The sequence below is a fragment of the Pagrus pagrus genome (genome assembly GCF_965226575.1).
Source record: "Pagrus pagrus genome assembly, chromosome: 20".
Classification (NCBI taxonomy): domain Eukaryota; kingdom Metazoa; phylum Chordata; class Actinopteri; order Spariformes; family Sparidae; genus Pagrus; species Pagrus pagrus.
The window spans coordinates 12,169,179-12,191,914 of record NC_140207.1 but is presented as its reverse complement, the minus strand read 5'-3'; positions in this window follow the sequence as shown (position 1 = coordinate 12,191,914).

Genomic DNA, 22,736 nt, shown 5'->3' with positions numbered 1-22,736 from the left:
CATTATCTAATCATTAAGCATCCTACAAACTGCTGTGTTAAATGAAAAAATGGAGTGAAAAATGGTACGAAATATATAATATATATGTTGATTTTTTTCTTTCACTCACTTCCAAAACAAATGCACGGCCCAGACCAAGATATTTATGACAGGAGTCAGTATTGCTCATACTGCTTTTGTCCACAGGGGCTGCCAGAATCAACAAAAAATGAAATTTCCTTTGCTTCTTTAAGTACAGACACATTAACTGTGTGATGTGCATCCATTTGAACGTAGTCATTTATGTCAACAACAATGTATTAACATTGTTCAGTCTAATTCTGATCACTTTGATATTAAGTACTTTTTCCAAGTGTGAAATGTGTCTGTAAGACTGTTAGAAAAAGGCTAACTTAAAATAACTGTAAACAAGAGAAAAGAATTAGACACTGATTATCGTTCTGGCCGATTATTGGATCTAATATTCAGCATTTTTCCAGTTATTATTATTATTGGTGGGGTGCAACCTTGTCTCTGATGCAGCATCCTCTCTGTGTCTGTAGTCACCACTCTGTGGTCACTATCAATATCCTGCCTACAACACTCTGTTACAAGCCACAAGTAAAAGCCTGTCAACACTGAGTAATCTGAATCTGCAAAGCAACTAACCAAAGTTATCAAATAAATGGAGTGGAGCAAAAGCTATTGCCAGTCATTTGTAGAATTTGCCTCCAAAATGTAGTAGAGCTGAAGTTTAAAGCAGCAGAAAATGAGAATACTCAAGTACAAGTACCTCAAGATTGTACTTAAGTACAGTACTTGAGTAAATGGTTCTTAGTCGCTTTCAATCCCTGGTTGCTCTTAATTGTGTCACAGAGTTTCATTTTTACTGCATATATACAGTATATTGGTTCCACATAGCGGTTATCAATCTCTTTGATTATGAAAATCAGAATCTGTATCGGAAACAAACATATTGGTGGATCCCTTATATATCTACAGTTTATGTGTATATTTAGACATCATGGTTCAGGCGTGTAAATGTTTTTATCCGTCTTTCCCTCCTACTTCAGGATCATTAGGGATGGAGTGAGCTCCATCCTGATATTCTAGTAAATGCCGTTACGCCTGAAGGGGCCAAAAGTTTTTCTTTTCGCACGTTTAGGTCTCTACGCATATTTACTTAATTTGGGCGGAATAGATTGTTCACAATGGTCTAATTACCATAATGATACATGTTTCTATGGAAACCCAGGAGTCCAGGTTTGATTCATTATGTATTACCTCCCAGACAGTTTTAATTGTTGTGATGTGAGATAAGAAATGGCTGTTGGCATTTTCAACAAACTCACAATTGGCTTTTAACAGCTCTCTTGGAGTTTCACTTTGTGTCGGCCACAGCCTTGCTCAGTATACACAGTAACGCCCACGCACCTGTCGAGGAGTCAGCGGATGATTATTACAGCAGCAGGGGAGAATGTAAACTTCACTTGATGTACCGTAACTTTCTGATGTCTTCAGAAAATAAAACAGTTATCTAATAATAGGTGAGAATATACATGTTTACCTTTGTACATTATGAAAAATAAGAGCACATTTTTGTTGCATTATTTATTCTATTCTATTGTAAGTTACAATGCCAGTGCCGTGCTGACTATTAGGTCACCAACCTTTATAATTAAACTACAACAGAATGAAAACTGTTTCCAATTACTGCAGCTTCTATTGCAAGAGGCAAAAGTTACCTAAATGGTGAAATTGAAAATATATCACTCTCTTCTACATAATAATTGCTTGTGTTCCTCAACTTTCTGCAAAAGTAATCACACCATGTGACTCCCAGGTGAGCTTTTTCCTTCTCACGACTTTGTGTCCACAGAGGACAGGACTCGCAGCCACACATCTAAGGCAACAGGTCTCAATCAGTCATGGTAGCTGGAGTTTGGGCCCGGACACATCCCTCGCTATTACAGAGCTATTGATCGTTTAATTACACAATATGGGTCAAATTTCCCATGATAGATGACACTGTAGAACAAGAAAGATTGGAAACAATAAAGGAGTGAGGAGGCAAAGTGATGAGAAAGTTGAAGAGTGGAGACCACGTACTGTATAACAGTGTGTGACAATACAGGTGACTCATTTATCTGCACAAGTATTCATTTTAATGTCGCATTAAAATAGTGAGAATACTCTATTAAGTTCTTTATTTGAGTACCTCTCCTAGGTACTTGACTAGAGTATTTCCATTTTCTGCTATTTTAGACTTCTACTCCACTACGTTTCAAGAGGAAATAATGTAGTTTTTTCTTGCACTACATTCATGGGACAGCTGCAGCTTTGTTTAAAATTGTACACACAAAACATATGACTAGCTTATTAAATATGATGCATTAGCAGGGCTGGGGGGTCACAGGGAGGGTGGGTGTTGTTTACTATCAGACTATTACATCTTAAGGTGCAAAGTGGCTAGGGGCTAGCTTGTTCGCATGCTAACTTCAATAGATATCTCTGCAACACAATACATAGAATTCTTTGACGTCACTATAATTTTAGTAATTTTTGTACACATGCACCTTTAATAAATAAATAATAAATAAAGTGTGTATTCTGTAAAAATACCCACTTGTGTATTCACTCTCACTTGAGGGTGATGTTGTGTGAGAGTCTTGCAGCGTTGTCATGAGAGTGCATGTGCATGGTTACAGACTAGTGTATCTTTTTTTTTTTTTGTTGTAATCCTGTTAGTAATCCCTCTTTTAACTAAATTAATTAATTGTCTTCATTTTCAAGGTGCAATATGTAAGAATGAATTCATTTCAAAACTAACTAATATTATCGAAAGAACGTGAAGGAATAACTTCATGACTTCAATGTATTTTGTTGTAATGTATCTAGCCCACTCACGTTAGCATGCTTACCAGCTAGTCCCGACTCATCCCTGTCCAAAGCTCCTGTGGTAACGCCATAAACGCCAAAATTCCCCCGGTGCTCCCAAATCCCAGTCTGTTCTGCGAGCTATACCACTAACTCGCTAACGGCACCTACAGTTGGCAGCAGTTAGCGGTTACCCTGGTGATATACTGCCCCCGGGTGGTCGATTCTTACATATTGCACCTTCAACGCAATACTTTTTTTGTATCCTGATTACGTTATCCTGTTACATGTATACTCCCCAAGCCTGTGCATTAGTGTAATTTAAAACTAGAAAATAGCACATAAAGAAATTAAAATGAGCTCTACCTTCACCAGCTACAATATTAAAATACACCTTTGACCATGATAATGATAATGCAACATAATGTACAAATAGTATAATAGAATATTCTGAATGGGGTCTTTGTGCAGGAGTAGCGCTTTTACTTTTGATAGTTTAAATACATTTTGCAGTTGATATGATTGCAATTTTTCTTGTTATTCATACCTACAACAACAGGCACAAAAGAGTGAATATTAAAGTCTAAAATACATCATTACACACACACACATACACACACACACACACCGTGCAGCGTATTACATGTTACGACTTTCCGAGTAATAGTAGCCTCAAGTGATCATTGATGTGACAGTAACTGAGTGTAACACAGTGTACTATTGCTCTCTATTGCAAGTCGTGGAAAGTTAGTTATATAAACTCCTCTCTGTTTATGATGTGTGTGTGAATCAGAACGTGCTCCAAATCCCTCCTCTGTCGGACCGCCGCTGAAAAGCTTTCAGGCAGCACAGATTTGCGGTTCGTCGTCACAGTGTGCTACCTGTGAAGCAAAGGTGACCGAGTATGAAGCGTAGAGTGAAATCTTAGCCCTGTTATTTGTGTGCTCTGTCTCTCCCTGTCTCTCTGTCTCCCTCAGCTGTGCTATTTTCTGCTCTCCCTCTGCAGCACGGCCCTCGCTCAGGCAGGCTCGGGCTCCCAGCTCTAATTCTGCAGCACTCGCCGGCGTCCTTCGTTTGACCTTGGCGCACCACGATGCCCTCTGTCGCCATGCTGCATGCCTCGCTGTGCCCCCTGTGGCTTCGCCGACACATCATTAGAGACACACACTCAAACACATACATATTGCACATCCCGCTAATCAATAGTGCATCGGGCTTCGGGGTCAACAGAGGGAATTAACTGAGCGTGCCCAATCACGTGGAGGGGGCTTCTGGGAAAAATCATTGGCTCTGCAGCCTTATGACTGGTCACACATGTAGGATGGTGTGTATGTGTGCTTACATCTGCCTGTGTGTGTTTTTAGTAATGAGCAGGGCGCAAAGGCTAAAAGTGATATTTCAGTGATGACCTGTTGCCGGCTGCGCAGGGTTGAGTTTGTGCATGTGGGTTGTTTGATCATACGTATGGTTTGCTGAGTGTGTTAGCATTATGTAGGCACCTGAACCTCCTCTATAGAGGTTACACTTGTTTCATCTAGTCCTCCCCCTCCACCTCGCTGTGCCCTGCTGCTGAACAGGGGCACTTAACACCCGTGTGTTTGTTTCTACCTACCTTAACTGAACTGAAACAGAAAAGCAGCTTTTTCTTACTGTGACTCAAAATGCTGGGCAGCTGCTTGCAACATTTCTTTGTGGTTATTTCTGTCTTTGTAAGAATTAACCCTATGCTTGTACTCGCGTACTGTCAGTACGTGCATCTGTACTGGCAACTGATCATTGTTTTATTGGAAATCAGTGCACACAACGTGTTTTAATGCATCTTTGATTGTAGAAAGTAACAGCACTTCGCCGTACTTCATGTTACGGAGAGATTAATGTAAGATTTCATGAGTCTACATTTCAACAGTGCTCATTCTGGACCTGCATCTGTATAAAAGGCTGACCAGTGAGATAGACGAGCGCGTGGCATTCTCCTCTATCTCCACCGCTCCATTCCACTCATCTGTCCCCAGGGCCGGAGTCAGAGCGGCGGGATCAAAAGTAAAATCAGAGCGGAGAGCTGTATCCAATCGTGTCAGTCGGAGAGGTCTCTCCCTCTACTGTAGTCTGGCAACGTCCAGGGCTGAGGGCACTGATCTCTATCAACGAGGATAAATTCAGTCAAGCCTCTAAAATGTGTAGCGGTGGACCTCAAGTGATTTAAATCATTAAAATGAGGCCAGCTGCATCATGCAGTCGGAGCACGCGGTGGGGGCCTGGTATAGAGAGAAGAGTGCCATCATCTGGCCCCTGCTGATACATCCATCCGTCTGCAGAGTGCCTGTGTGTGGAGGGATGCAACAGCAGATCTGTGCAGGCTTTTGAATGTGTTGTGGCATGCAATAATGTGCTAAAGAGTTTGGACTTTGTTGACAACTTCTGACATGTAGATCCATCGACAAGTCCTCGTAAGTCTACATGTGTAATGGATGTGCAACAAAGAATGTACCTTTGTCGTCAAAGCTTTCACACGTGGGGCCCGTTCCCGGTAATCTGTATAATAACACGATTATCAGTGCAGATTGAGCGTGGAACTTGTGTGTTCAGGAGAAAAAGGCGTACCAGCGCTGACAGCATCGTAAGGAGGAACCGACAGCTTTTGCCGGAGACAGACAACAATCGCACATCAACCATTTTCGCAAATAATAGAGCAGCGCCTCCTGCAATCATTATATGGGCCTGTAAGACGGAGAGCGTGTGTGCCTTGTATAATTGTAGGGTTAGCGGCATATGTTTGTATTCGTTCTTCTCATTGTAAAAAGGTTGTGAGGTGTTGATTTACCTTTCAGCGTGTAATTGAAAAAGAAAATCGCTCCAAGTCACTCTCTGAGAAAAAAAGTGCTTTTGGGGAAACTTGCATTAGTGCTCGACTCAGCTCTCTCCGGCTTTTTTGCCGGTAGACGATAAATGTCTACAGTGTACAACTCACGGGTTCAAACTTTAACAGTTTTACGAAATGTAAAATGATTTAAGCAGTCTCTCTTTTTATACAAACTCTTCATAAGCAGAGAACAGAATGCTCAACATGGAGAATGCTTGTGAAATCTCTGCAAAACTCGATCGTCCTGCTAACGGCGAGAGCAAAACAAACAGGTGGAATTATCTGTGACACGTACCAGACAGCAAAAACACACAGGAGCACCTCAGTCAATCAGCAATCACGCCTGTCCCCGAGCATAATACACACCTATTACACACGCCAAGCGGTGTCAGTGTAAACAATGCACAACAATACACTCTGCATTTTCGAGCTGCAGCGCCAGCTCTGATTGGCCAGATCGATCGTCGGAGGCATTTGATGTTATAGGAGGAGAGGCGAGGCATATTGATTGGAGGATAATCAGAGTCAAGCTGGCTTGGTCCTCTTCAATAATTCAAAGGAAGGATTTGGGGTGCGATTCCCTCAGATCGGAGGTGTGATGTACATTTCATAGCCTGAGAGTTGGGGAGCTGCACGGGAATGAGGAGTGTTTGTGTGTGTTTGTGTGTGTGTGTGTGTGTGTGTTTGTGTGTGTGTGAGTGCGAGCAAGTGGGATGTGGGGTGGGGATGGAGGTCACGTGGGCTCAAACATGAGACATCTTTTAAACCAATCCCAAAACACAGTGAACTAATGCTTTTCTCCATCTTCCTCAAAAACTATAGTTAAAAAAAGGAATACTATTATTAATCTGTCTGTTCTGTCGCGTACAGCGCATGCATGATGTGCTTACATGTGTGCTCCGACGTTTCTGTACTTAATTCACACATGGAGGCTTTTTGCAACATTCCCGAGGCAGAATATACTGCAAACTGTGTTTACCTCACCCAGAGGACCTTACACTGCAATCCAACCATTGATTTTCCTCTAACACCTTCAGCTCTGTATGTGTGACTAAGCCAGTTTTACCGGCCGTGACATTCGCTGTGAAAAACAGAACAAGCATAAACATTTTACTTTGGTTCTCTCCATCTTTCACTGTATGCATTAAATTCAGGCTCAGCGCACTGCTTTTTGAACCTGAATTAGATTATTGTTGAACTTGTTGGAAGATCAGTTTGTGTCGGATCAGAGAGCGTGTCGAGTCAAAATGAACTTTAATTACTTTGGATGTGGAGTCTGATGGTTTGGTTGGTATGGAGCTTTGATCATATCGTAACTCCAGCCTGTCTGCCTGCGTGTTTTTGTTGATGTGTTAAAACAATTTTTCTTTTCTTAAAGGTGTCAAGTCCGGTGTGTGATCTCATGGTATTTATTCTAATGTGCAATTAAAATGTCGTCAGTATTTCCACGGAATCAAAGACTTGCATTGAGGACAATAGCACAGAGTGTACATGGATTTTATCTTATTGTCATGCATACAACTGTTCCCAGCTCACATCTTACAAGACACCATGAATGAGTACAAGATAGATCCAGAAAAACAACTAACAAAAGTCAAAGTGAGAATTTTAGACCATCAAGTCTTCAGCAGAATGAAAAAAACTTGAAATGTATGTTTATAAAAAATGGTGAAATTAGATTGATATGTATTTACTCTGAAGGATGGTTTAATACCTTAAGCTGATGAAAGAAACAAGACATTGGTACTCGATAGAGAAAAATGGTACTGGAGATATAAATGATGTATGTATATGTTATGTTATATTAACATATTTAATTTGTGTTGACCAGATACAACATACTGAGGTTGAGTTGAGCTTATTTGTTTGATGTGTGGTATATATGTGTGTTGTTGTATTATTTTTGTATTATAGTTTGTCCTCACTTTGTCGCTTAGATTGTGGGTGTTTGTTTTGTAGAATTAATACCAATTAAATTGTCCATTTTACACGACAAATATTAATTATATTTATAGTGTAGGCTCTAGTGGATTTAAGTTCAGTTATTTGCTGAAATACTTGTTTGTTTGTTGGCTTAATTTTCTCTGTGGCAAGTACAGTAAGCTACTATAGATGTTAGTGCTATTAAACAAAGAGACGTTGTTTATTTAGTTTGTTTAGGCATAAAAAAAACAGTCAATGAAGATCTTTCTCTTCTGATTAAAAGTTTCTGCCCCAAAACTACATAGCGTTCCTTTAAACAATACGTGCCGGCTCATTTCTACGTAGTGCACCAACTTCTAACATATTGTCCATTACATTATAATCAAGATAAATGGAAAATGCAACAGTGTGAACTATCATAATGCCGAGGAAAAGGATTTAGACATGTAGCTCATACTGCACATAGCTACACACAACCATAGAAATCAATGTTAAAAATAATAATAATAATACACCATTGCAAGAAGAATATTTCCCCGGCAGACATTGTGTGAATTAATTTGTATACAATGAGGCGATTGTGGGAGTTGTGTGAAGAGTCCCAGCCAAGAGTCTCCAGACATGATTTATGGAAAATGATTTCCGCCCATGTATAAAGTTGTGAACCACGCTCTGCTGAGATTCTTGAAAACATTTGGCCTGCAGACCATTATTGTGGTGAAAATACCCCAGTTTCAGACCGCTGCTTGGAAATACCTCCTGAAAGCCAAGCTCAAGGTGCTTTGTGTGACCTGCAGAGGCTTTAGTGTCTTCATATTTATGACCGGCGCTGTAGATCTATGTGGCGCTAGTCATACGTGTCTGGAATCACACTGCAGCTCCGGTTCTGCAGCCTAGCGAAAGGTCACACAGGGGGGCCTCCTCCATAACGCGTGGTTTTCTCCCGGCGCTTATCTCCTAATCACTGCAATTACTACGGCAACACTTGTTTGTTTGTTTGCTGGAATGGTGCATTAGTGTGTTTGTATCCCGCTGACCGGTGCACATGTGGCGGGCGGGCGGGCGTCTGGGGAGGGACACTGCGGTTAGAGGCGATGCTGACTGCAGATGTGGGATCTAGATAGAGGAGCCACCATCATCATCATCATCATCTTAAACATCATCATCTTGATCATTCCTCTCTCTCTCTCTGTGTGTGTCTGTGTGTTTGTGTGTGTGTGTGTGTGTGTCTGTGTGTTTCTCTCCCTGTCTCTTTCTTCCTCTCAAAGTGAAGCACAAACCACTGGGGAATTACTGCATCAGGTCATCTGTCAGTCTCTATACTGCACCACACCCTATACACCAAAGATGCTGCCTTAAGTGTATTGAGCTGTTGAGGTTATGCCCTTCCTGCACAGTCCTCTTCTTCGTACATCCTGTCTTTAAATCATGCCACTAAATCTTTCTTTCCCCACCCCTGACACTTTTTTGTTCTCCTTGTGTCTATTTTTTTTCTATCTACACAGGAGCCTCATGACATCTTGTTCCTCCACCGCTGCCCTCGTCTTCCTCAACCCCAGTCCACTCACTATTTGAGAAGGAGAGGTGAGCATGTAGACAAGCGTCCTCTCCCATGCTCTCTGTCACCTCTTACCTGGAATCACATCTCCATACACTCTCTAATTATCCCATTTGATGAGGAACAGGACTCTGCTGCTGCTGCTCTGGCTCCAGAGGATGTAGATGCAGGGCTGCTCTCCCAATTTACTGCGGGGGATACCTGGCTGGTGTAATAGAGACAGACCTGGATACCAGGGTGACTGGGTGGAGCGGATAAACAGCACGTCTAGAATACAAAAAAGTATTTTTACATTTTTCATGAATTCTGAAAATGAAAATAGTGAATGAAGTTTTCACCATTTCTTTTACAGTTTAATAGGAGCACTGTTTAGTTTTGGGGAAGACATTTGATTCAGACAGGAAAGATCTTCATTGACTGATTTTTTTATTTTATGCCTAAACAAACTAAATAAACAAACTGTCTTTGTTTTCATGACTGAATAAACTGAATAAATGACCTTAAAGGACAACACAATTTCATGCTGTTTTACTTTGTTTATATGTGGCGGACCCTGCCACCTTTCTAGCTTCAAACAGTGCTGTCTGAGAACAGCTTGTTTATTCAGTCATGAAAAAAATAAACATTCCTGAATTTGTATTATTGCCTTATTAATATTGTACACATTAAAACCCTGAGTTCTAATTTCCTCTCCAAAACTATATAGTGCCCCTTTAAACAGATTTTAATGAGGGTTTTTTTTCCCAGTTAAATGCATAGTATGTAATTTCTTCCACTAGGCTTTTCTCACTAAAACAAGACAAAAGATGTAAGTAGCGTGGGATCATGGGAGTTGTAGTCTTCTTTGTTGAAAAATCACCATTGCTGCCGAAAATCATAGACGGGGTAAGTTTTATTCACGTTGTGTTTGGTCACATTCACCAAAATTGGAGCAACAAGCACCTAAATAAAATGCACCATTATCTCGAATAAAATTACAGATTTCTCTGGATTTGAACAGAACTGGGTTTGTTGGAAACATTTGGGATAATGTAAGAACGCAGCCCAAAAAGTAAAAAAGGTCCGGTCGTTTTTAAACATTTAAATGCAGAAATGGGACATATTATCTTTGGTATAAAGATATTTCAGTCCCTGAATTCTGATAACCCAATGCGAGAGACAGTGTGTGAAGTAAAATGTCTAAAATAGCATCCAGAGCTCTTGTGTTGCAAACATTAGCTTTAGAGTTTCTCTGTTCCAACCTACACAGTGCAGAGCTTCTCTCTTTAGTGCAGCTTGACCTTGATCGGAAAACTGTAGGTGAGCTGCAAGGCAGGTTCAACACACACACACACACACACACACACACACTCATGCACACACAATGTACAGTGTGTGTGTACATCCTCTCTGACCCGGCATGTCCTCTTTCCATCATCTCCAGTTTTTTTCTTTTTTTCCCTCCCATCATTGTAATGGTTCTCTGTGCTGCCTCTGTGGGTTTATGCAGCATCATTGACAAACATCACCCAGTCCTCCTCCTCGTCCTTCCCCTCACTCGCTCGCTCACTCACTCTCTTGTCCTCTCACTCTTTTCAAGTCCTTGATTCACGTATATCCTCCTGAAGAGCTCCTATATGTCAGCCGACCAGCCAGAGAGACAAAGGCAGGCCTGAGTTAATTACCTATCATTTAGAGCAGATGGCTGCAGATGATATGTAAATGGTTGTGTGTGCGTGTGTGTGTGTGTGTGTGTGTATGTGTGTGTGTGTGTGTGTGTGTGTGTGTGTGTGTGTGTGTCTGCATCCAAATGCACGTGACAATGTGTGTGTATCTGTGGGTTTTGCCTGTGTACGTGTGTTTATGTGACTGCAAATGATTGTTTGCATATTCTCAATACATTCCCCATCTTATGGATGTGTATTCAAAAATGTACATTAACACACAGGGAGAGAAGAGAATGAGGATGCTTTTTTGTATTTCTGCAAAGGGGGGGCTGCAATTTAAAACGTGATATGGATTGTTTTATTCCAGCCAGATAAAGTGTTAATGACTGAGACCATAATTACGGGTTGCATTTTTTCTGTAATTGCTCGCAGCCTTCTTTAGGCTGCCTGCATATTCATTCAAATGTATATTTAACCTTCTGTTTAAAAATGTGTTCTACATTTGCTTTTGATTAATTCAGGTCCGTTTTTTGGATGGATAAAAGATGTTGTATAAGTATTTTTGACAGACACATCCGCTCTAAATTTTTACGCTCTGAGGCTGCAGAGCACTGAGCTGAATCTAGGCCATAGTAAGTCAATTGAGACATTTGTTTTTTTAGTCTGCTTTTTGTTTGACGGCTCCTCAAGAGTATCCTCTCTTCGTCCTAAAATACTTTTTTTTTTTTCTTTTACAAGCAAGCTCACTTGACACTAAACATTAGCCGGTGAGTTCTGTTTCTTAGCATGAAGCATGAGGCACGGTAAATCAATGATGAATGTGCAATGAATCGGAGATATATGTTACAGCGCACTCCATGACACAGGAAGAAATGTAACCACAGGGGGAGGGCAGGAGAGAGGAGGAAGGTGGGGGTGGCGGGGATTTTGCAGTCAGATCAATAGCACTGCTAGAAAGACCTGTCCGTTTTTGACTTCACACTGTAAATTAAGCCTCCTCCGTGCCAACATTTTCTCAGCAGCGAGTGTGTGAATTACAGTGTATATGCACGCTATAATGCACCCTTTTGTGCAATGTACTGTAGTTGCTGTGACGTGTGTGAAATAATCTGTGTATGTTTATTCTCCACCAACACACCCAGCAGGAGTCTGTGAATGCAGTCAGCATGTGCGACTGTAAGTTTGCAATGCCACAGATGGAGACCTACTAATTTACTCATTATGGAGATTTAATATGAGAGAGTCCTGCTGCAGTGATCAGAGGTAACTAATACACAACATCCCCATTCAGTGTGTATTCAACTTGAGCTTGATTCATATTCAGAAATATCCACTCTCTGCTCGACTCACTTATTTTATCCAGCCCCTAAATGCCACAAAAATTAAATAAATCTTTATTTTATTCTCACAGATTTTTTTTTAATGCTCAGGCATGACACGATAAGTGCAGCGACAGCAAATGGAGCCAATTCATGTGATGGTTAGTCCCCTATTGGCTCCCTGGTGAGCAAAGCTCTTTCGCAGAAGTTAACGCTGCTTCAGGCCTTTTATGGTACGATGGCAAACAGAGCAGTTTGGCTTCATACATGTAAAGAGTCATTTACTAATTCAGCTAGTCTTCAGTTAATGCACTCTATTGTCTCACCATGTCACCACATAAAATCAAATAATGTTTTTAAATAAGACTTATCAAAAATACTACATTAGAAATGGTGTCTTTGTGTGGTTTGTTGTTATTGCAGGAATTATCTTTTAATATTTATGTATTTTATTTTGAAATATATTATTTTGTATTGCAATTATTGAAATGTGAGCATACCGTGTCACCTTTATTTGAAAATAAATTCAGAGGCATTGAATCAGCATTGTCTCTGCTTCGGGAATCAAATCAGTGTGTGGCTGCTAGAAAATGGAACCGACCATTTCATTTCTGAGCTTTATGTTATAACAACGAGGCCCTCTACTGGCAGCAAGAGTCTCTGCACCAGCACCATGTTACAACATGTTATGGTGGAGAATACAGCCAGGGTCTCCTCTCTATTTCTATTCAGTGCTGCTCCTTGGGGATTTTTAAGTCAGGGTTCCTTATTTATCCCCGTTTCAGCCTCAGTCGTGGTAATGGTGTGGATCGCGGGGTAAAAGAAAAGACTGGTGTTATTTTAATTTGACATTCTGGAGGCATTTTCTCTGTCTTGCTCCAGTGCTGCTGAATGAATGCAGAGGAAACACTGGGATACACCCAGGACACTCCTGCAATTAGAAACATCATGTGTTTCTCAGTTTAAATATATCTGCTCCAAAATAAAACCGATTGTGTTCAAATTACAGTGACCTCGTTAGAATGATAATAATAGTGCTACAAAATGAGACAAAAAAAGGATTCTGATGAACCCTTTTGCTCCAACTTTGTGTGTTAACTTCTACATGGTTCTGTATCTGGCACATTTTAGACTTACTGACTGAACAACTCGCTTTCTCTCGCACAAACACACACTATCCCTCTCATCCCCCTGCAGAGAAAAGTGTGTGTGCACCTTTGATCTGGTTTTGCTCGTGGTCTGTATCTCACCCGAAGCAGAAAACCATTACACACACTTTGTGTCCAGATACACTTGTCATGCAATGGCGAGCTCAGATCCCTGGGAATCAAAGGTGTGGGTGATGCCTCCAGAACCTGCATTAATATGCATGAGAGTGGGAGCTGCCCTATGATGTAATTGCGGTAGCAGCGAAGGTCAGTGCCTTTGCCCAGCCGGAGCACAATATCAAAGCTCAGATGTACACACACCACTTAGGTTTCTTTATGGTAATCTCCATGCATTTTGAAGATGGAGGATGACTCTGCTGATAGGGGCGTGTAAATAGATGAAAATCTGCCTCTAATTGTGTTACGGCCAAACTTTTTTTGCTCTCAGGGGTCTGACCCTCTCATGTTCTCTCCTTGGACACACATCATAGTGAGCCTTTCATCCAGGGAGTAAAGCTGTTTACAAGCCTCCCACCCGCCCGTGTGGTCCTATTCTCAAGGCTCTTCTGGTTCTGAATATAATGGACCTTCCTTTCTATTCATGTTCCAGCTCTGGCCCTGATCTGGCCCCAAGGATTCTACTGTATATCAAAGCGAAGCACCCAAATATTTGATGAGAATCACCGAAAAATTATCTGTTTCTTGAATATAGATCCCTTGCTACATTATTAAAAATACAACATGCCTTGTAAGTGGAATCCAACATGGTTTGCCTTTGTAGCGAGTGATTCATCCTGTAGTGACTTGATGTAGCTTCAGTTATTCTCTCTGTATTGTTTCCTGCTTGTTTTGGGTCCTGTGCATCCCTCACCGGTGCAGCTGATTGATAGAACCAGGACAGAGAAGAACTTCTATCACGCTGATATGCCGGCTATCAGACCCAGTTCTGTCACCTCGTATGGATTCACTTTAAAAAAAATATCAATATGTATTACAGTATTTAACATGGAATCAAACCTGTCCTGGAGGTATTCAGAGAGTTTTCAGTCAAAAATGTCACTCAGATAATCTCAACAGGATAAATCTAGACTTGATGACCATCATGTAAGACAATTCAAGACACTCGACTCACACAGCTGCACTCAAAAGTTTATTTGATGTAAACTTTTTCAACACTTTTTTCCTTGCATACACTTAGTGGCAAAGCAGTTTTGAGCAGCAGTGTAGTAACAGGCCTAAAGAGCTTACAATAAATGCTAACATGCTAATGTTTAGCATCCTTACGTATCATTTATTGTACAGCTCAGCCTGATGGGAAATAGTTTTACAGGTATTCGGTTATAAACCAAAGTATTAGGCACATTTTGAACTGATGATGGTGTTAAGTAAGGATTCACCAGAATTATTACAATTCATCTCGTGGATGGAGTTGCCGTGATGAATAAATTAGTTTTCAGCTATTAAATTAAACACCAACTATTTGTAATAATCAGTTTGAGTAATTCTTAAAGAAAAATAGTCAATAAATGTGTCATAAATCTGAATCTTTTCTCTTTTCTTTGCTCCTCTATTAAAGGAAGCTTAATATCTTTGAGTTGTGAGGATGTCATCTTGGGCTTTGGCAAACACTGACTGACATTTATCACCATTTTTATCCATTTTATAGATCAAACAACTATTTTTTTATAACTACTATTGGGAGACCTCTGGTTTAAACCTTTATGCTTTACTCTAACCTGGCTCGTAGCTGCTAACTCGTTTATAACAGTCCGGACCAACTCTGCTGTGAAGAATGCAGGAAGACTTTTTATATCTCTTCTGTGACAGCTAACGCAATACTGGGCCTCTCAGTGACTATTACGCTGCATCTTGAGCTTATCCAGATGCTTTATAGCTGACTTAAGTAACTTAACTACCCGTAAGAGCACTTTTCTGTGGCTGCGACAATGTGCTGAAATCTTTTGATGTGTTTCTTCCCTCACACACACACATACACTCCCTCACTTCCCACAACAAACCCACTAGATGTCACCGACAGGTTGTACTTTCACTGTTGTGGGGAGGTTTGGCAAGTAACAGACCAACTATGTCTCTTTATGTAAATCTAACATTAAAGGAAAAGTTTGCCCAATATAAACATTTAGTCATTATCTACTCACCCCCATGCCGATTGAAAGCCAGGTGAAGTTTCATAGTCCACAAAACACTTCTGGATCTTCACAGCAAAACAGCGTTGCAGCATTCTCTTAACAACTGAAGTAGATGGGGACTTATTTTAAAATGTGAAAAACAACCGAATAAAATGGCTCCATACAGCTTGTTCAAGTGTGTGGAAGTCTCAAGATCTCAGTTTGATTTCAAAGGACAATATAAACACCTCTGCATGTGGTTGAACCTCGTACCCACTTCAGCTGTGGTGCGAGCTAACACTTTTAGCTTAGCAGCTACAGGGAAGATTTCTGTTTAAAAAAGGATGTAAATAACATGTATTCAAATCTATTTGGGTTCTTGGCTTCCAGTGACTTGGACAATCTGTTATGGAGCCATTTTATGTATTTTCTTAATGTTTTAAAACAAATCCCCATCTACTTCAGTTGTTAAGGAGAATGCTGTTTTGCTATGAAGCTCCAGAAATGTTTTTTGGACTAGGAAATTGAATTTAAATTTTTATAATAGGCTAAGCTTTGACTGGGTCACAGCAAAACAGCCAAATTTTACCACCATATCTTTAACTTTAGGGGAGCATAAAACCCAGAATAGATGGAGCCCATGGTCTGTACCAAATGTCATGTCTATCTATCCAGGAGTTGTTGAGATATTTCACTTTAAAGCACAAATGTCAACCTGCTTGTTGTAATACAGAAAAAGTCAGGGGATAACCAAAATCTTTAGGATGCTTTGTCAAGATACTTCTCTTAAAACCAAAAATGTCAGCCGTATAGTTGCATTAAAGGAAAAGTCAGAAACATGGTTCATGCAAGTACGTACACGCAGAAGCCTCAAGCTATATTAGACTGATTTCACGCGTTGTGTTCTGGAATCAAATTATATTTGCATGAGCTATTTTGGTGCCCTAAGATTCATCCTCTGGGGACCGTGACTGTTTACTACGCACAATCCATCCAAGAGTTGTTGGGACAAAAGTGTGGAAGGCCGACATTGCCACCCTCAAAGATAAGGAGATAAGGAGTTTCTTAAAGATAAGGAGTTTCTGAGAGGCAATGGGTTGCCAGGTCTGTGGGAATCCCCCTGAATTAGCAGCATAGTGGGACACTTCCTGTACAGTAGAGACTAAGAAGATTTCCGTGAGCCTCTGTCAATGCTAATAACCACAGTGGTCTTGCAGAAAGCTCCCCCAGGGCTGTTTGACCATGCAGGCAATGGGAGGGGTGATGCTGGGAGAGGTGGGGGTCAGGTGGGTTTGAGCTGACGCCTCTCAGACTGTCTCAACTGATTTAGCTCTTCGGCGCAGGGTCGATCTATCTCTCTCATGTAGAAATAAGGTTCATCATAACCCTGCTGTGTTTGGAGATGACTGGAGATGGTGAGAGCACAGAAGCGAGGAATGGGTAAGATGCGTGAGCGGACAGCGAGGCCCAAAAGACAAAAATACAGACAGACACGCAAGCAGATATTCAGAGGCTCATCTAGAGGGGGCTCGGGGCCTTGTGGGCATGCTCCGGTGCTGACATCAGCAGAGGCAGAGCAACCCCCACAGAGCACCGTGAGCCACGAAGGGTGGGCGAGAGGAAGAAGAGAAGGGAGGGGCAAGGAGGAGAGAAGATGGAGGGGGAGGGGATAAGGATGGGGGTACAACACTTGTAATCGGATCATTGGCTACAGTGGGTTGAGTCGATGTGATCAATAGAAACTGCACATGCAGCAGAGAGCCTTTAATGGCCCTTAATCTCCATCAGGCCTGAACAGGAGGGTAGAAGAGGAAGTCACAGGAGCAAAGGCAGCCTGCATCACATTACACACTCAACCTGTACTCGCACAATGCTCAGATTCTCTCTCTCACACACACACACACACACAGAGCTGAGCGTAGAGTCGTGACCAGTGACTTCGAGGACTCCAGGCCTCAGCAGCCATGTCATATTTCATTCCTCGGCACCTTTTCATTTCATTTCAAATGCATTACATTTCAGACCTTTCCATTCCGCGCTACCCCCCGCGATCCACAACCTTGGCTCGAAACACACCGTCCCAGCACAGGACATATTCCAACCTTTGAATTCAATAAGCAGCCTGACCACAGCAGCTACTGTGTCTCCACTCATCGAAAGAGGCTGCAGTCCAGTTATGAAGTATAAATGTGGTACCAAAGCTCTGGATGCAGCGCTCTCTTTCTCATTCCTTCACTTCATGTATTTCAGTCATCTGCTCCATAGATTAAAGATTCATATTTATGAGGCCCTGCGCTGGGTGTAGCCAAGTGTCCTAGAGGGCAGCGCAGCATAATAAACATAGAGTTAGAAAATTAGTGAATAAAAAACGCAGCAGCAGTCCGCTCAATGTCTCAGCGCCTGCTCTCATGTTCTTTCTTTTATTCAGTCTTTGCATCTTTTTTCCCCTTCCATACTGCTGTCACTTATCCATAAATTAAAGAGTGGATTGACAATAACGTATAACCTCAGGGCAGAAGCAGGACTGCGTGTGCTGTAAAATGAATAACGGTGGCCCAGATATGCTCAGATGATCTTAAATAAGAGACCTTTGGAATCAGTGGTTCTTTCTTGTTTGCCCTATCCAGTGCCACTCTTATTTTCTTTTCTCCATTAGCCATATGCACTCACCCTCCGCTACATTATAAAGCATCATAAAACAGGATTTATGAAGCTGTCTTTTTTCATGTTCCTTGTCTCTGAAGGACAGAAGGGAATGCAAGGATCTTAACCACAGCCGTATACACAGGCACTCATCTTTACACTGAGACCTATACATATATAAGTGCACTTAATATTAGTGATCCACAGAAAAAAATGTTTTTCTTGCTCAAGGATTTGCACCAGCATTGAGGCGTTGATTTGGCGCGTCTTGTTGCCAGGGAACATTTGAACAGATTAATAACCCTGGGCCTTGAATTACTCCCTGTTGCTTTAAACGCTTCCTATGTGCTGTACATCAACGCTTTATTTGTCCAACAAATGCAGAGTTGTGAAGCGTGCTCCCACAAATCGCTGCCTAACACACTGCATTAATTATCCCTCCTGTTGAATTTGGTTCATAAATTAAATGATTATGTAAGTGAGAGGTTGCCTTGTATTTGCAGGATCAGTCCATAACCACATCCACACACAGAATTTCCTGCTACAGTTTGTAATAGCTTTTTTCCAGAGACTATGACCTTACTTCATGAGCTCAGTTTGAACTTTTCTTAAAAGTTCACTCTGCTTATTCTACACATATCACAGCTCTCTGTCATCACTGCAGAAAGGTCTGGTTGCACTAGTTCTCATTCTGGTGTATTTCCAGGAAAAAAAATGGAAAAGTAGTCAATGACGAGAGACACAAATTCTTGATCCAGTTTCACTTGTAGTAGTCCAATTAGTACTAGTACAAAGTATAATTTAGTTTTGTGTAAAACAGCTCAGTGGACTACATCATCTTGCACAATTACATCCCCTGCACCAACATAGCTGTCACCTCAGCACAGAAAAAGTATTTTAAAAAAAGGTGAAAATAACAGCAGTTAAGGTGAGTGTTAAACGAGACGTCACATGTGCGACTGTTGGGTGTGTAGTCTTTGTATTAACGTACTTCACAGTCTTATACCGGAAAAGTTTTATGACAAACTGCAACTTTCTCGAGATGAAAAATCATGTTTTAAATGATGTGTACTTCCAAAAATGCTTTATCTCTCGACATTCACAACAATACATATTTTTCCTGAAGGTCATGTGGTGGTCCACTGAAAGGGGCGTGACTTCACCTCCCTATGAGGGTCAAAATCACTCTGGCTTGTTTTGATTTCTTTGAAAGATAATAATAGACAACTTTTTAGCTTCTACTTATCATTCTGAAGTAAATACTGGTTGCACAGTGTAATTAATGGCTGTCACTGAAAAATGACACCATCCGCATATAGATTGGTATAAACCTTGCTCTCACTGTGTCACTTGGCCTGCCCACCGGGACAGATTTCTCCCACAAAAATGATGGTCTCATTACAGCACAAAGGAAGTGTGTCTGTCATTGCACAACCAAAACAGGAAGAAGCATTGTTTTCCACGGTCGGTATCCCCAGGTAACGGTGGAACCACTGAAATAACTGTGGAAACTCTACACTGCAAAAGAAAAACAACCCAGCTGATGGAGGAGGCAAAGAAAAGTGATAGGAACCTTAAGACAAGAGTGAGCGGACGGGTATTCACTAATTCACAAGATGCTGATGTTGTGTCTGATATGTGTTTGCTCTTACCAGCAGGACTCAAGACGGTTCTAATCCGCCATTCTCGCTAAAGCCCCACAAAACATGGGGTTACAGCTGCTGGCTTGTTTAGGTTCATACCATTGGCAACCGAGTAAATGTCAAAGTCACTTGCCAATTTCAGCATGTAGTTTGCAGAGCTTGGAGATTGTTCGATGTAGCCAAGGGGATTTTGAAAATAGTAACACAGATAGTGGAAAGAGAAGGAGAATACCACCTGGCATAAGAACCGATTGACAGGCTGGTGGGTCACATTATTATTTGTATTTATTTATTCGGTGCCATTTGGTCGGCTATTCTAAAAGGCTGTACATTTATAGATATTCAAGAGTTTTGTATGCCTTATCACTCATCACCCACTGCAATAGTTGAAGACACAATGCTGCTTAAAAGCCTAAACTCTCTCAAAGTTGATCGGGAACATGCAATCAATATGTTTGACAATGTCTAATAATAGAAAAAGTTGAAGTCTGTTTCCCTTCCAGGGATGGTGCCTCCCTGTGGGCACCAGGGACAATAACAACACCAAAATGTGCTGCATAACTGCTCTTGAAGTTTAAAGCTTTGCTGTAAATACAAGCAAAAGCATAACATAAATATACAAGACAGGATATTAAATAAAAACCATGCAGCCCTATTTAAATCAACGTGTGATCTATCTGATCAATGTTTGCCCTATTCATAACTCGCATTAACAGAATTAGAAGAAAAAATATTTGATTGCAAATCTTTCATCTCGCTTTCATTGTATGCAGAACAATCAAGTCTTCCCAGCTTAGATCTACATCATATCATTGTGTTCGACAAAATGCTCAGCCTCTACTTTCACAGATAATGATATAACCATGGCAACAGAGACACCTTGGAAAAGGGCAGGAGGAAAACTTAGACATTACTGTCAGTCAAAACCCAGTGTTTTCAGATGAAATATAAACCTGACCTGCTGAAAAACACCTTGAAACTTCAATATAGCTCTGACTATAGGACGCGGCTGTAAGTCCCGTTACATTAATCATTGTTGATGCACTTACATTTCTCACTTCGCCCTCCTCACACGGGCAACTTGAAGCTACATGTGTTTCTACAATACTCAATCAGCAGAGCGGACGCATGCATCAGAATGATTTCAGGTTCCTCTGATCACCGCGTGTCAGTTAACATAGTCATCAATAGGACTAATGTTCTGTGAGGACTTATTGAGTGACACGCCATGGCCCAGAGTGTGAAATCCTTCAAAACATCGAGGAAGTGCCAACCCTGAGACTAGCCCTAACCTTGCCTTGAGCCATGTGTTGATGAGTCTTCAGTGTGACTGAAACTTCAAAGGCATTTCAGCTCACTAAGCAGAGGATGCTCCTTCTCTCTCATCTTCACTCGACTGAATCTCTCTGCAGAAGGACATTTTGATGGTTTGAAAGAAGAAGGGGGGGGGGAAAAGAAAAAAGTTTGTGTGGCACTTTCTTGGAACAGCTCTGACCACTGACTGCTGCTAACATTAAAGTCATTAACCAGTTAGTTTGATCCCTAAATGGTGAACGCAACATGACAAGCCGTTGAAAGTGAATCAAAAGAGGGACGGGGTGGGCTCGCTGTGCACATGTTTTTCCTGTTTAATTCTAATGATTTAAAAGCGACAAGAGTGCAGCAACTATCATGCGGCACTTTTCATGAAATTCACTGAACAAAACCAACAACACCGCATCAGAGGTCCCTAATTAAATCAGTGTTTTGCATATTTGAGAGTTTGTACATCCCAGCACCATCACACACAACTAGTAATTGTGAGGGCATTGTGAGGTGAATAAATAGCGAGTTCCCTGCTTAGTTTGGCTGTTGTGTTCGCAGACAAATGGAGGCAGGAAGAGTGTGGTTCTTTTCAAAGGCCGCCTGCGAAAAACCTGATGGATGCACAAATTAACACACAGAGGAGAGAAGTTGCAATCCAAAGCGTCCAATGTTATAATTACAGCTCTTTCTTCCTCCTTGACAAACATAAAGGGGGGATTTTATCTCACTCCCTGCTCACATCCTCTTTCTCCCGCTCTCTTCTCCACCTCTCACTGCACAGCTTGGCGAGCTGGCATTAATTGCTCCAAAAAGCTGTGGAGGCACAACAAGTGCTTCTCATCCTGGTATAATTGTGTCTGCAGGAGTTTGAGGGCTTGAGAAGAAAGGGGGCTTTGCTGCTTACAGGAAAGGCTTTGTAGTGAGTCTCAGGAGCGGAGGAGGTTGGAGAGAACGTGATATGATGGCGCACTCTGGTGGACGGACTGTGAAAGAAACGCTCTTTTCTTTTTCAGGGTGAAATAAATGTGTACAGAGATTATAAAAGTCAAGGCAGGCACATAAAAGCGTTATCCTCTTTACTTCATTTGATAAGTGACGTTAGCGTTACAGCATAAAATGACTCATTGTAGGGCATGTAAACATTAAGTGCTGTTGTACTATTTTCATTATTGATCGCTGATTGTTTTCTTGACTTGTTTAACCTATAAAACATTTTTTAAAAGTGACTTAATGCTTACTATCATAAATGACAGAGAAAAGCAACAAATCCTTACATCTAGGAAGCTGGAATCAGAAAATGTTTAACATTTTTGCTTCAAAAATGACTCAAACAATTAATCAGTTATCAAAAACCTGTCCCTTATTATCACTATTAGGCCTCATATGAAAAAACAACTGCGCCATAGTTTATGTGCTCATTATGTTTGTTTCATCTATGATAATTATTGTTATTACTATTAATTTATTTTCTCTTATTTGTTTTTATATGTTAAAGTAAAAAGTACCTTAAAGTAAAGATATTGTGTTAAAATACTACTTTGCTAAAAATGAATGTCTCCTTATACAAATAATGCTTGAGTAAATGTATGTGACATTTGATTACAAATATATACGTATATCTCGCAATATATGCCCGTACAAAAGTACACTGATGCAGCATGCAATCTGCAGAGTAGCTAGTACCTAAAGTAATCCAAAAAAAAGTA